Here is a 16,538-nt window from a genome sequence, read left to right on the forward strand (position 1 = left end):
TCTTCGATTCCCTAATGACAAACGTCAAACGCTGTTGGTGCAGATAGGGCCAGACTAAACGCAGCTTCGAGGCTTGAAAGTGGTGTTTGGTTACACGCCCTCCCATCTCCAAATCTTTGCACCACGCTCGACAACGACTCACTGCGGGTGGCCGTTGCTCTTCGTCTGGGCTGCAATATATGTCAACCTCATTTGTGCATCTGCGGCTCTATGATGGTGAGTAATGGTCATCACGCACTGAGCTGTTGCCGCTGCGCAGGTAAGTTCCCACGACACCATGCCCTGAACGATATCATCCGCAGGGCATTAGTGTCGGCAAACATCCCCTCCACGCTAGAACCGCCACACTGCAAAAAGGCAAGTGTTTACTATGGGACGCTACGTGTGTAAGCACTTTTGCCTCCTCACACCTTTGTCGCACCATCCCAACGGCGCGCGCAACCGCTGATGTGGCGGCCCTACATAAACGTCAAAAGTACTCAGCACTCACAAATTACCTGTTCGTCCCAGTAGCCGTAGAGACGTCAGGTTGTTGGTGCGCTGAGGCAAACCTTCCTTAGGGAAGTAGGTCGCCGCCTGCAAGAAAGGGGCCTTGACCCGCGCTCCGGGTTTTTCCTGGTGCAAAGGCTGTCCATCGCAATTCAACGCGGTAAAGCAGCGAGTGTGATGGGCACCTTTGCGCCGGGGGTAGCGCGGGGAGGCCTCTTTCAGAAGTTTTTATATTCCTTGTTTTATTTTAGATATATTTAGGGCTCTTAGTTTTAATTTCAATATTCATAGATATATTTAGTTCATAAGTTATTTATTTGTCTTTTAATTGTCTTTTTCAATGACTCACTTGTGTGTAATGTTAATGTCACCTAAGTACGTGTGTAAGAAAGAGTATAGGGACGTTAACGTACAACTACAACGTACTTGATTCGGAGAGTGTTACGAAAACGTAGCCAAGAGGCACGCTTGTTATAACGTATATGACTGCGATTATAATAAATCCTGTGCGCAATCCTACGCAGTAACAGCATTTATTCAGTTGCATGATGGATCACTGAAACACAGAACAAAAAGTTCAAGAATTTGTAAGTTTATTAGGACTTATTTATTTTTACGCACTTGTTAGTAATATTGTGGAACTTATTCAACTTTTAGGCTCATATTTAAACTCGCGTGCTTTTTCCATTATAATGATCGAATTTATCTGTTATAATTATTTAACGTATGTTAAAATTTAGGAGCATATAATTTAGGAACGAGAAACGAGACATCGCGCAGTGCCATTGAATGTCGGTGGTGCCGGCATTCAATGGCACAGCGTGAGCGGGATAGCACTGTTATTATTTAGAGATAGGAACAGGCGAGTCAATGTACGAAATTTCTCGTGTGAAGCGTCCGTTCTTTAGTCTCTAAAGGGGCCCACTGATTAACAGTCCACCGGACGGTATCGGCCTGTCAGTTGTTCGGAACTGTTAATCAGTGGGCCCCTTTAGACATCCGTTACACGCTAATTCTGGCGTCAGTTCAGTCCATCATTCTAGTCAGAATGACGGGAGAATTATCGTGTAAGACATCGGTTACACGCTAATTCTGGCGTCAGTTCAGTTCATAATTCCATTCGAGTTTTGACTGATGCCAGAATGATGGAAAATGGACACGGTTAGACGATCAGTCCAGACTGACAACAGACTGATAAAATTACGACAATAGACATCGGTTACACGCTAATTCTGGCGTCAGTTCCGTCCATCATTCCATTGTTGCATGGACGGTGACTGACGCGAGAATGACATAAAGAGGTTACACGATTAGTCTCCTATCAGTTTTCTGTCATTCAAAACGGACTGACGAATATTATCAAAAAATTTAAATTTTCATAAATTCAGACCATCAGTCCATCAGTCCGCGTGTTACACGATAATTCTCCCGTTATTCTGACCAGAATGATGGACTGAACTGACGCCAGAATTAGCGTGTAACCGATGTCTAACACGCGGACTGATGGACTGATGCTCTGGACTGATGAAAATTTAAATTTTTTGATTATATTTATCAGTCCGTTTTGAATAGCAAAAACCCTGATAGGAGACTGATCGTGTAACCTCTTTGTGTCATTCTCGCGTCAGTCAGTCGCGTGACGATGGACGGGACTGACGCCAGAATTAGCGTGTAACCGATGTCTGTGTCGTAATTTTATCAGTTTGTTGTCAGTCTGGACTGATCGTCTAACCGTGTCCATTTTCCATCATTCTGGCATCACTCAAACTCGAATAAGACTTATGACTGAACTGACGCCAGAATTAGCGTGTAACCGATGTTTAATAATCCTAATAGGCAGGTGTGCATGCATGCACAATATTTAAAGCTTAAAATGTATACATACCTATCTTTGATGTCTATTACATCACATACGCATATGTTTCGTAATAAAGTCAGATTTTTCTGTTCAATGTTTCTCACGTTTTCAAAATATTGTCCACAACTATAGATTATTATATTAATACATTATAATATAATTCAAAACCAATTAACCTTGAAATGTAAAAAGTCTAATTCTGATGTAAAAATCTATTTGAAATCTATAATTTTTTATATGTCAAACTTGTCTTCAGAGTTTGACGTTAAACATAAATCCAAAGAGAATATAATCACTAATAAATCAGAAAGCTATGGAAGGTAGAGGTACCCTAGCGCTGCGATCATATATAACCATGGATACCGCCTTTAGGAACATTACCGTTCAAATTCTCGGGCCAAATTAGCACACATACACAATTACGCCTACATTCAAATAAGACGACGCGTTTACAGAGCCTGTAATCAAAGCTGGTAAACAAAATAAGACTCATCTTTATTACACTAATGGTACATAGCTAAGTGTAGATGAAATGCATATAATGTCAATAACTACCAATCAGCGACATTAATCCGCTAATAACCTTCTTGCTGTACGTACTGGCCGCTGAGATTTCGCGGTTCATATTTGATTAGAATATGACTTGGACAGGGATAGGTTTATGCCATACAGTGAAGAACCAGTCAAATAATTCACGTATAATAATTTAATGCAGATTAAAAGATAACTAGTTAAAATGTTGTTATGACATGACAGACTAACTCAACATAATTAAATATATCATTGTTGTATAAATGTATTCCGCTATAATAAGTATTTTGTATATTTTATTATCAATCTGCTCGTCTGTTCGTTTTTCTAAGATCAAGTACGCCATAGTAAATGTATGGCGAACTTGATCTTAGAAATCGGACTGGCTATACAGTCTGCAAAATTTACATGGGTACACGAATCGGGTCAAAAATATTTGAACAGGCGGAGTCACAATAAATCCCCGCTTTCAGTAGGGCTACCGCCAATACCGAAAATCGTCAATTGCGGGCATTTTTCTCTGTCACTCTAATTACGCCTTCATTGGAGTAAAAGAGTAAGATCCCCGCAATTTGCGAATTTCGGTTTTCGCGGTAGCCCCTCAGTTCAGAATATTTTATATGCATATAGCCGGTCAAGCAAGTTGGTCAGTAGAAAAAGGTGCAAAATTAAAATTTTGTATAGGACCACAGCCGTTCACGCGCTTACATTTTCTAAATTTGCCGCTCTTATAATATTTTAAACTTTCGCGTTTTGAACACATATTAACTCACATTATACGAAACGAAACTGATTTACGTCGGTAAATCAAGGTAATTGAATATAATTCGCGTTAGACCCGTCTATAATGTGAGTTAATATGTTTGCCGCTCTTTTCTACTGACGGAAATGGCTTGAGAGAGAACCTACATATATGTGACAGTAGAGGGTGGATTCAAATGATCAACATTTTCAGATAATGTGTGTATTTGTTAAATTAATTCAGTGAAAGCATGATAGGAAAAATGTATCTACATATAGGAGACCGGGTATGATTATCTCACGGGTTATATCTCATGAATAGAACATATTCTAGATATCTTGCCAGGCAATCCACTCAATTTCATGTCTCTCTAATTGGACAGCTTTTTTCCATAGTTCTCTGCAAATAGCATCTTGTGGGAATCTGAATGGAAAGTAATGTAAAATGACAATACCAAATTTGATTATTAATTTGAAATAACTAGGTAGTTTTTTTATAGCTCCATCTCATGAAATAAAAAAGGAAAATACAAATCTGTAAGAAGGAATTTATTACTACATTTATAATTATATAGAAAATACCTAATCCAAACACAAGTTAATAAAATAGTCTACTTCATTTAGCATAACACCATCCCTATTATCCTCGCAATTTAAAAAGTCGTATGTTGTTATGAAAGTTGTATGCAGTTGTTACATTTTAGCTTAGCACGGTAGTATTGAAAACAAATCGTCATGTTTTTTCCAAATTCTACTGAAGTTATCTGTTTACTACAAGTGAAAAGTGATTCCACTGTCCTTGGTATGAACTAAAATAACTTCTGCACCACTTCACGACACATTAATATATTTTAAATTACAAAAAAACGTTGTTTTTATAAATCAATTTAGCCATTTGTCACTGACTGTCATCTCGGTGGTACTGAGATTGCCAATCGAGCAGTTTGTAAGTACCGCCTATCGCGGGGTAGTTTGCGTTGGGTCATAATTGAGCGGACAGAATACTTCCATGTATAGCATTTCGCTGCCCTAGCGCCACCGGAGAGATTTCGAACTATTATTTCAACTGACAAACACAAATCAACAAACAAAGCACAAAGCAACGGACAAAGCTGCTGGACACTTTTACAACCGTCTTAACATAAAAGATAGCTCTCCTTTACTTCTACACTCCATACAGAAAACCTATCAGAAAACCATATCAGAAAACGTTTTGCATGGAGGTTTCAATTTCTCGTGAACTAAGAGAAGAATAAGGTAGAGGTACGTTTCCTCTCGGATTTTTCACGCAGTTCAAAGATCTAAAGTCTAAAATCTTCGAGCAACACGGAAGGGAGGCGGCATTCGCACTATTTCCCCTCTGCCGAGGTACAAGATTAGCGCGTCAATCTAATCTAGCGCGGGTAATAAAACTAGTTGCACTTGGATTTTTCACTAGACCGAGTCCAGACGCGCGCGTGAACACTGCTGCACAAAAATGCCTGTTTGCTCGGTTATTTGTTATAAAAAGAGGTCGGGGACATCAAATTTACAAAAAGAAAGTGTTACATTTCACATGTAATATTTTTTTTTACATATCATACGTTTAATTACATTCAAACACAATTATTATATTTTAGTCTCATGTAATTGTTGGATTTATCGATTTTGCTCGCTCAGTACAAATTGCGGATCGGTCGAGCGACAAATCCGACTTCTCATCTCTCAGAATACAATAACATACTTCAACGAAAATGTGTTAGTGTGCGTGTTGTGACACTTGTCACTCGTCCGTACACAAAAAGAGATCGAGGTTTGCAAGATTTGTCTTTGACGTGTGTCATTTTCTATGTATTTGTGTCGTCATTACAAATTGGATTTTGTATGTAAGTGTGTGAGAAGTGCGACTGTGTGCACCTTTCCCCCCGCGAAAAATGGCAGAAAGATTTGTACGGTGAGATATCGCTTGGGCCCCTCCCTTCCGATGTGTCGGAAGCCGGTGTTGCTCGAAGTCTAAAATCGAAAAAAAACCGAGAAAATTTCGATTTTCTTTTGAAGTCAAAACTTCTTTAGCGGCGCTGTGCACTTTTTGAGGTGGGGGAAAAATGATAAACTCGAGACAGCGTAAGGCGTAACGCGTAAGGTGTCTCTCCTCTCTTTCTACCGCACGGCGAAAATGTATGCCTGAGCCTGCTGTTTCATGTAGGCGGCGCAGGGCGCTTGCGTGACGTTATGTTATGTGTGACGGTCAATGTCATTTTTTTTCATTTAAATGCCATCTAGTGAGTTTCCCTCAAACTGGTATTAATATAACTGTAGTACCAGTAGTACTCACAGTGATGTGCTTAGGGGTTTCAAGTAATGCGACGATACAACGCTAGATGGCGTTATACATAGTGCTGCAGACATTTTGCACTATATGGCCCTGTTATTAATATTTTGAGTTACAATGTCATTGAGTTTTCACTTCTGCCGGCACTCCCGGAGTGCAACCCGTTGTTTTTTATATTTGGCTGACTATAACCCTAAGGCCCCATTCGCACGACAGCTTAAAAAGCGTTGCGTTAAAACCCGACGTTGGCGCTTTTTTACTATTTCTAATATTTGTGTTCATATGAACGGTTAAAAATCACTTGTGAGTCGTACTGCCACGTACGCATTTCAGCAAAGCCATACTTTATTTGCTATTACGACGTATTATTTGAATATAGCTTGAATATTTCAGGAATTAGTAAGCATAAGTTGACTTTTTTAAGGTGGAACAAATAATAATTTTGACGATTGACACCAAAAATTGACACTTGACAGCCAACTGACAGCACCGCCGGCGCTTTTTTAACGCTTGTGATGACAGATACACGGAGTTCCGTATGATCAATTCAATTAACGGCCAACGCTCAACGCCGAAAATCGAACAGTGCTCGATAAAAATGCGCCGCGCTTAAAAACCGCCTTCGTGTGAATACATACATGGCTATCCATTTGTGTCATTCAAACGCTTTTTTAACGCGCGTCGAAAAAGCTGCCGTGCGAACGGGGCCTAAAAGATTATAGTTAATTGATAGTACTTACCTTCTCAAAACATTTTTAAAGTAGACTCAATTTGTTAAAATACCACAGTAGAATTGTCTCTGTTGATTTAATAGTAGACGTGTGCGCCGCGCCGGCGCGCCGCCGCCGCCGGGCTTTTTTGCCACGCCGCCGCCGCCGATAAATGATCGGCGTGAAATCGGCGTGACCTTGACTGTTGTTAATTAGCTATTCCAACTTGGTGTTTGGATTACAATCTGGATTTTTTTCATTATATTGTTGTCAAATTTATACCAATTATTTATAAGAATGAAACAGAATTAAAGTTACTTTAAACTGAGTAATCCTCAGTATTTAGCGTCTAGAAAGATGAGGGAGCGATATATAAAGTAGTATGTTTTCCTATTAATTGTGAATTCACTTTCAACTCTTAATTTGAATTTTTGATTGAAAAACATCGAAATAGCGGCTCTTTTGATGAAAACTAAAGATGAAAGTTCTAGAGAGGTCTTAACATCAACCATTTCAAGACCAAAGTAATGGTAGGTAGTAGACAGAGCAATCATGCTCCCAGTTACCGACGCACTCGGCGATTACAGAAAAGCTAGCTAGTATATGTTGGGATATGCTAGTATATGTTCGTTAAGGGGAAAGGGACTCGCGAGCAAATTCTAAACCTTCGGCTCATTATAGAAAAATGCTATGAATTCAAGATCCCAATGTACATGTGCTTTGTCGACTATCAGAAAGCTTTCGACTGCGTAAGGTGGGAAAAACTGTGGGAGATACTAGCTGAACTTGGAGTCCCAAGCCACCTTATAGCCCTACTGCAAAGTCTCTATGGTTCTGGTTATGGAACGGTGACCATTGGAGGCGTCACGTCCAAGAGCTTTAATTTCCAGAAGGGGGTACGACGGGGATGCATTATATCCTCCATACTATTTAATATATATGGGGAGTATATAATGCGACACACCCTTGAAGGTTGGGAGGGCGGTGTGAAAGTCGGAGGAAAACTTCTTTCGAACCTTCGCTACACGGACGACACCACCCACCTCCCATATAACCATTCCAGTCGCAGAATCACAAAGTGGTAACTAAATGTCAGATGTGTCGTAACAGAGTCCACACAATGTGTCTAGAATTGTTTCGAAACAAAGTGTCGTCGCCGTGTCTACACTTTTCCGTAACAAGGTGTCGACACATTTGTGTGCGGTTTGCGACTAAATCTGACAGCAAATTTGTGACAGCAAATGTCAATATAAAATACCTCTTGAAAACCAAGGTTTGTCAAACTACTATTAGTGTCTCGTGTGCTCGTAATTCTAGTAAGTCATCATGGGCAATGCAAATGATAATAATCGACCGAAACCATATAAACACCCAACACCCGTCAACCTTTTACAGAAAAGTTTTTAAAGAAATTCAATAAGCTACTTAGGTCAGGCAACGAATGCTCCAAAAGTTGTAGAGGGAAATGCTCGGAATACAATTTTTGACTCCGTAACTCGGTTTGACAAGTTAGGAGGTGAACATATCAAAAGTCCCCGGCCGTAGCCCTTGAGCGGGGGGGAGAGAGGGGGCTTTGAAGGTCCCATTTTCCCGTTTTTCGATTATATCTCGGAAACTATGCATCTCAGCGACATGGCCACTTATACAAAATGAAAGTTAATTTAATTTGTTACAAGTTTATTCAATCAATTTTTTCGATATGTTGAATAGTTTTTGAGATATCCGCTCTTGAAAGTTTATTTAGGGCTCTCAATTTTATCTTGATATATCTATATCAGTGAAGTTGCTGTGTTTGGTATCGTTTTCGTATAAATCTGGGGTGCTGAATCCATTTAAGATATCACATTGACACCATTCCACAAAATAAAAATAAATCTTTTTAGGGTTCCGTACCTCAAAAGGAAAAAACGGAACCCTTATAGGATCACTCGTGCGTCTGTATGTATGTCCGTCTGAATACACAAAATAGTTCTTTACCTATAGATGACAGGAAAACCTATTAGAAATGTGCAGTCAAACGCGAGTCGGACTTAATGTACGGAACCCTTAACGCGAGTCCGACTCGCACTTGGCCGGTTTTTTTGAAACTCTTCTTGACGCTTAACCGCTGAACCGATTTCGTTGGAATTTGGTATAGAAATAGTTTGCGTCCCGGAACAGGACATAGGATAGATCTTATAACCAAAATCATCTTTTGAAGGTGTGAAAAGTGGCGTAGAAATTTGTACGGGAAATCAATAACCGCTGAACCGATTTATATGAAATTTGGGATGGTCTACATCTTTGATTTAGTTAAAAATGATGAAAAAACATGACTTCAAACCTAAACTTAAACAGTATTAACTTCAAGAAGTCAATTCTGAATTCCCCCCTACACCTCATTTCACACCTTTAAAGGATGATTTTTGAGATAACTTATAATATAAAAAAGAAGCGAGGAGGTAATGAAACAAGCAAAAATACAGATGATTCTCGACGCAATTGGGTGATACAGATATTTGTTCCCGAGTCATGGTTGTTTTCTATGTATTTAAGTATTTATTTATAATATATATCGTTGTCTGAGTACCCACACCACAAGCCTTCTTGAGCTTACCGTGGGGCTTGGTCAATTTGTGTAAAAAATGTCCTATAATATTTATTTATTTATTTATTTATTCTTAAATTGTGTCCAGATTTTTTTTGTCATAAAAGTTTTTATTTTTCACATATTACTCTCACAAGTTCCGTGACATTTCGACCTTGTAATTTTTTAAGTAAATGTTTTTGTTTTAAGTAGATATAAAACAGTATTATAACCAAACTATTATTTTTTTCAGAACTTATTAAGCATGTATATGAGAAAAGCTCTAGAAAATGTCAAAATTTTACAATAGTTACCTATTTATACATTTTTTCTTCGTTTTCAATAAAGACGGAAGTTTGAGAAAGTTTTGTTAATTAACAATTGCCTAACTTGTTGAAAAAATAACTTTAAGATAAATTTCTACAAGTAGTACATTTGTTGACATGTTGTTAATACACCATAGTTTTTTTAAATTTTTCAATGAATATTTAATACCTTTAAAATTATATTTATTACGTAATCGCTTTTTCACGCCACGCGCGTTTCCCGAAAATGAGGCGCGAAGAGCTGTGTGTGTTCAGCGTTGAATAAAAAGTATAAATAATGGAGATACAGTTCTGCAAGTATGGAATGTTTTATTGGAAATATCCTTCTCTTTAATAATATTAATTTTGGTTTCTTAAATATTAATACTTTTTGAGATATTGGGGAAATAAAAAATATCTACTTTTTTCCCCCTTTTTTGTTTATAATTTTTGATATTTTTTGTGTGCTAATTAATACACGCTTCGAATACATTTTACTAGGCATCATGACGAATCTATTGAGGTATCATTCACCGATTTCAGGATCTCGAACAGACTAAATATACTAGAGTTAGACCTAGAAAAGTGTGCAACGATTTTAATAGCACACGCAGTGCAAGTGTTATCTCAAAGGTCAAAATTCTATGAACTTATCACGTATAAATAACTTGCACTGAGTATGCTAATAAAATCGTTGTAGACTTTTCTTGCTCTAACTCTATTATTTGTGTCGCGTTACTTCAAACTCGGGTAAATCCATTTTTTCGATTCCGTTCTTCGTCCGAACGGGACATAATTATAAGATTCAGATTCAGAGCGTTTAATACGGTAAAAACATACATGTCAAAAACATAAAAATAAAATCACATACACACCTAAAACTAATTAAACCTACAACTGTACATATACACAAGTCAATTACACGATAATAATAATGACCAAATAAATTAAAAATTAATTAATACCCATAAAATTCATTAATACTATAAAAGGCCTTATCAATCAAGTAATTTTTTAGTTTATGGACAAACAACTCGTAAGAAGTTGCCTCTTTGATTTCCGGGCTCAAGCTATTATATATTTTTACACCTACTACCCTCAATGAGTTGGATGATTTCGCTAATCGCGCAAATTCCGCTTTAATATCTCTTCCCGTACTTCTCTGTTCTGGGCGACGCATTTTAAAATCACCCTTGTGCTTCCACATATATTTCGCAACTTCCAGAATGAATAAACTAGGGACCGTCTGAATCTTAAGTTTTTGGAAGTATTCCTTCGTTGGAGTAAACGGCGGAACCCCAGCCAATATCCTAACGGCCCTCTTCTGCAACACAAAAACCCTATCTCTATCAGCCGCCAGGCCCCATAAGTCAATTCCATACTGAATAATAGAGTTTACGTAAGCATAATATGCCATGCGGACGTTTTCACTAGAAAGGGCAGAAGAAAGACGTGACAGCGCGAAAGATGCCTGAGCCAACCGACCTGTAAGTAAGTCTATGTGCTTATCCCATTTTAATCCACAATCAAATTGAAAACCTAAAAACCTTGTATCTTGCACCTGGGGCAATTTTACGTTGTTAATCTCAATATCAAGGGGAGTTTGATAAATACCTCTTAACCAAAAATGAATAATCAACGTTTTATCAAGATTTATCAAAAAGCCATTCACTTCGAACCAATTTACCAATTTTAATAGAGTGCATGTGATTTTCTGCTTTAGATCAATAAACGTTTCCCCGGCAACAACAGCACAACCGTCATCTGCATACATTACAAAGTCACCCTCTGGAAACAAGCCAATGAGATCGTTGACCATGACAAGGAACAGGAAATTTCCAACTGCCGAACCTTGAGGAACAGAACAATCATCAAGCATCCTCATCTCAGACTTTGTCCCGCCTCCGTCCACCGACACTACCTGTTCCCTATTTTTCAGGAAAGATTTAATGAAATCTAGAAGACTGCCGTGTACACCATATTTCAGCAACTTCAGCGAGAGGAGTTTATGATCCACAGAATCAAAACCACGTGACAGGTCACAAAAAATAGCTGCAACCATTTTCTTCTGGTCAAGATATTGTAGAAGACGCTGGTGGACTGCACGCGCAGCATCCACCGTCGACCTACCCTGTCGATATGCATATTGGTGTTTATGAAGTAACCTATTATCCTCAAAGTGCTTCATTAGCCTATTACATAGTCCTAACTCGACAACCTTCGACAACGCCGGTACTAGTGAAATGGGTCTAAAGTTTTTTATTTCCTCCCTCGATCCCTTGCCCTTGTACACTGGGCTTACCTTTACTATTTTCAAGGAACAAGGATATTCACCAATTACAGCACACTGATTTAGAAAGGCACAGAATACATCAATAATATTGTTCGGCAATTTCTTTATTAAATCCGCTGACATATCATAATAATCAGTGGAATGCTTTGCTTTTATGGTTCTAAGTAATTGTTTTATTTCCGATATTGTAAATAAAAATGTGCCTATTTTAGCCACAGTTAAACTAGTGCTTCTATCCAAGTAACAAAGTGCCTTTTCCAGATCAGTTTGCCTATTTACTGAGCTATTTAGGTTCACATAGTAATCATTAATTTTATCCGCTAGTTCTTTTTGACCAGAGCTTGATCCAGTATTCGCCATCAACAGTGTCTCAATAGGATTGGGCTTGCAGTTCTTTTTACAGGTTTCAGTGTTAATAATGCCCCATATTGCTTTTCTAACGTTTTCGGATTCTTTGACCTTTTTATTTATGTATATATATCGTTTCTCGCGTTTTAATTTATCTAACATTATTTTATACTCGCTTGCAAAGTCCATTAAATCTATATTCATTGGGTAATGTTCTACTAAATTAGTAAGGTCATCATAAAACTGCATTTTTAGTATAATTTCCTGATCCACCCACCTTATCTTATTATAATTATTTTGCGGGTACTTTCTTAAAGGAAAATGAATGTCAAAAGCATTTTTAATTATTTGAATTAGATTATTCATTTTGTCAACGGGTTGCATATTAGAACGAAATAAATTATAAAATGTTCGATTTGATAAATCTTCCACGAAATTATAAGTATTGATTTTTGAAATATTTCTCCTTAACACTGACGGTTTAGAGATGTTATTACGAGAGGTATGTATTCTAAATATCTGAGCATCATGATCACTAAGGTGACTTCTTATAAGCTGTATGTCCCAGGTACCTTTTTTACAATTTGAATATACATGATCAATACACGTTCCAGACTTATCAGTTACTCTAGTTGGAGACCAGTGCATAGGGTTCAAATTATATTGCCCCATTAGGTCCAATAATTGTCGTTTTTGTACAGTATTTCTCAGGAGATCCACATTAAAATCACCCATTATTATTACGGTATACTCAACACTGAATTTTTGAAACAGTGCATATAACAATAACTCTAGCCCATGTACACACTTTTTAATGTGTTTTATCAGATTATTAACAGACAGACAGACAGACCATATTATGCTCGAATTGCTATTATATTTTATCCAGGCGCTGTATTTACTCTAGCTGCTGGTACTAATTCCACGCAGATGAAGTCGCGGGTAAAAGCTAGTATATATATTATTATATATAATATTATAAAGGCAAAAGTGTGTCTGTCTGTCTGTCTGTTACCTCTTTACGCTTAAGCCGCTGAACCGATTTAGTTGAAATTTGGTATAGAGATAGTTTGAGTCCCGGGGAAGGACATAGGATAGTTTTTATGTCGGAAATCATCCCTGAAGAGAGTGCAAAGGCGAGTGGAATTGAAAGAGTTAATGAATTGCCTAATAATTGTAGTAAGCAATGCGCGAATTCAATAATTGCTATTAGCATTATTCAGGCGCTATACCCACTTTAGCTGCTGTCACTAATTCCACGCAGACGAATTCGCGGGCAATTTAATTTAATTTATTGTATTTGTAATACGTAATTAGTTTAATTATGCGGTGTATTGGCATTATGCTGTAATGCCGTGTAAATGTATTTAAATAATAAATAATAAATGTATGTTTATATGTATGTATACATTTTATTTTAAGCCTTTGAGTTATAAAATAGCATAGTTATAAATTTATGTTATAATTATGTCCCGTTCGGACGAAGAACGGAATCGAAAAAATGGATTTACCCGAGTTTGAAGTAACGCGACACAAATAATAGAGTTAGAGCAAGAAAAGTCTACAACGATTTTATTAGCATACTCAGTGCAAGTTATTTATACGTGATAAGTTCATAGAATTTTGACCTTTGAGATAACACTTGCACTGCGTGTGCTATTAAAATCGTTGCACACTTTTCTAGGTCTAACTCTAGTATATTTAGTCTGTTCGAGATCCTGAAATCGGTGAATACCTCAATAGATTCGTCATGATGCCTAGTAAAATGTATTCGAAGCGTGTATTAATTAGCACACAAAAAATATCAAAAATTATAAACAAAAAAGGGGGAAAAAAGTAGATATTTTTTATTTCCCCAATATCTCAAAAAGTATTAATATTTAAGAAACCAAAATTAATATTATTAAAGAGAAGGATATTTCCAATAAAACATTCCATACTTGCAGAACTGTATCTCCATTATTTATACTTTTTATTCAACGCTGAACACACACAGCTCTTCGCGCCTCATTTTCGGGAAACGCGCGTGGCGTGAAAAAGCGATTACGTAATAAATATAATTTTAAAGGTATTAAATATTCATTGAAAAATTTAAAAAAACTATGGTGTATTAACAACATGTCAACAAATGTACTACTTGTAGAAATTTATCTTAAAGTTATTTTTTCAACAAGTTAGGTAATTGTTAATTAACAAAACTTTCTCAAACTTCCGTCTTTATTGAAAACGAAGAAAAAATGTATAAATAGGTAACTATTGTAAAATTTTGACATTTTCTAGAGCTTTTCTCATATACATGCTTAATAAGTTCTGAAAAAAATAATAGTTTGGTTATAATACTGTTTTATATCTTGCAATTTTACCTTGATTTTTCGTTTTTTGTCAATTTTCTATGTTATTCTAAAACTTATTTTAAGCAGAGTATTAACTTTATTAAAACTTTTATAATGTGATCTTATTAAGCATGTATATGAGAAGGGCTCTAAAGAGTGACATAATTTTACGATAGTTATTTATACCTTTTTTTTTTCGTTTTCAATAAAGAAGGATGTTCGAGAAAATTTTGTTAATTAATAATTACCTAACTTGTTGAAAAAATAACTTTAAAAAAAAAAATTCTACTAGTAGGACATTTGTTAATATGTTTTGAATACACCATATTTTTTTTTTATTTCTATGAATATTTAATACCTTTGAAATTATATTTAATGTTACGTAATCGCTTTTTCACGCCACGCGCGTTTCCCGAAAATGAGGCGCGGAGGGCTGTGTTCAGCGTTGAATAAAAAGTATAAATAATGGAGATACAGTTCTGCAAGTATGAAATGTTTTATTGGAAATATCCTCCTCTTTGATAACATTAATTTTGGTTTCTATATTAATACTTTTTGAGATATTGGGGAAATAAAAAATAACTACCTTTTCCCCCCTTTTTTTGTTTACAACTTTTGATATTTTTTGTGTGAAAATACATGCTTCGAATACATTTTTCTAGGCATCATGACGAATCTATTGAGGTATCACACGTATTTTTACCCGACTACGGCAACGCAAAAGGAGGGTTATGATTTTGACCGGTTTGTTTGTGGGTATGTATGTATGTATGTGTATGTTCATCTGTTCCCTCATAACTTCTAAAGTACTCATTGAAATTTGACAAACGACGTGTCATTCGAATTGTCTTAATCGTCCGCTAGTTATGGGCTATATGACGTCACAAAAAAATGAACACGGCGCCCTCTAGAGGTCATAAAGTCACGAACCAAAAAAATTAAATTAAGTGATGATGACGTGTTATACATCATTTCAAAGAGCTCAATTAGCACATTTCAAATATATAAATATTGTTAGCTTTTGCACCCGGCTTTGCTTGCATGCGCCAGATAAAACAGTAATTTATCGGTTAGGTAATTCGAACTATGAATCTACAAGCGCTCTGGATTCTATCCGCGTGTTACGCGACAACGGCGATACAAGAAGGTTTTTGCAAAAGAAATTTGTTTGGCCGCTATACATGGTGTTTTTTTAATGTCCTGCAACATTTTATAACGTGAATAGGTATAAGTCTTGATCAGCCAAAATGTATGAAACAGTATTTTTTTTACAAGATACGTACGCATTCCGAAGCCGGGCGCCTTCGGCGCCCTCGTACTAAAAGTGTCGGGCGTAGCCCGACGTACGCGTTCCAAAGCCGCGCGCCTTCGGCGCCCTCATACTAAAAGAGTCGGGCGGAGCCCTACGTACGCGTTCCGAAGCCAGGCGCCCTCACACTAAAAGTGTCGGGCGTATGCTGACGTACGCGTTCCAAAGCCGGGCGCCTTCGGCGCTCTTATACTAAAAGTGTCGGGCGTATCCTGACGTACGCGTTCCAAAGCCGGCCGCCCTCGGCGCCCTCATACTAAAAGAGTCGGGCGTAGCCCGACGTACGCGTTCCAAAGCCGGGCGCCTTCGGCGCCCTCATACTAAAAGAGTCGGGCGGAGCCCGACGTACGCGTTCCAAAGCCGGGCGCCTTCGGCGCCCTCATACTAAAAGTGACGGGCGTAGCTCGACATACGCGTTCCAAAGCCGGGCGCCTTCGGCGCCCTCATACTAAAATAGTCGGGCGTAGCCCTACGTACGCATTCCGAAGCCGGGCGCCTTCGGCGCCCTCACACTAAAAGTGTCGGGCGTATCCTGACGTACGCGTTCCAAAGCCGGGCGCCTTCGGCGCTCTCATACTAAAAGTGTCGGGCGTATCCTGACGTACGCGTTCCAAAGCCGGGCGCCCTCGGCGCCCTCATACTAAAAGAGTCGGGCCTAGCCCGACGTACGCGTTCCAAAGCCGGGCGCCTTCGGCGCCCTCATACTAAGAGTCGGGCGGAGCCCGACGTACGTGTTCCAAAGCC

At 37.9% G+C, this 16,538-nt stretch overlaps 1 long non-coding RNA gene across 1 annotated transcript in view; it reads left to right on the forward strand.

The window, feature by feature from the left end:
* The window catches only part of LOC134801917 (uncharacterized), a 204,840-nt gene that overhangs the window by 69,593 nt on the left and 118,709 nt on the right, over positions 1–16,538 (forward strand). The window lies entirely within an intron of this gene.

This window comes from Cydia splendana, chromosome 23, assembly GCF_910591565.1.
Source record: "Cydia splendana chromosome 23, ilCydSple1.2, whole genome shotgun sequence".
NCBI lineage: Eukaryota > Metazoa > Arthropoda > Insecta > Lepidoptera > Tortricidae > Cydia > Cydia splendana.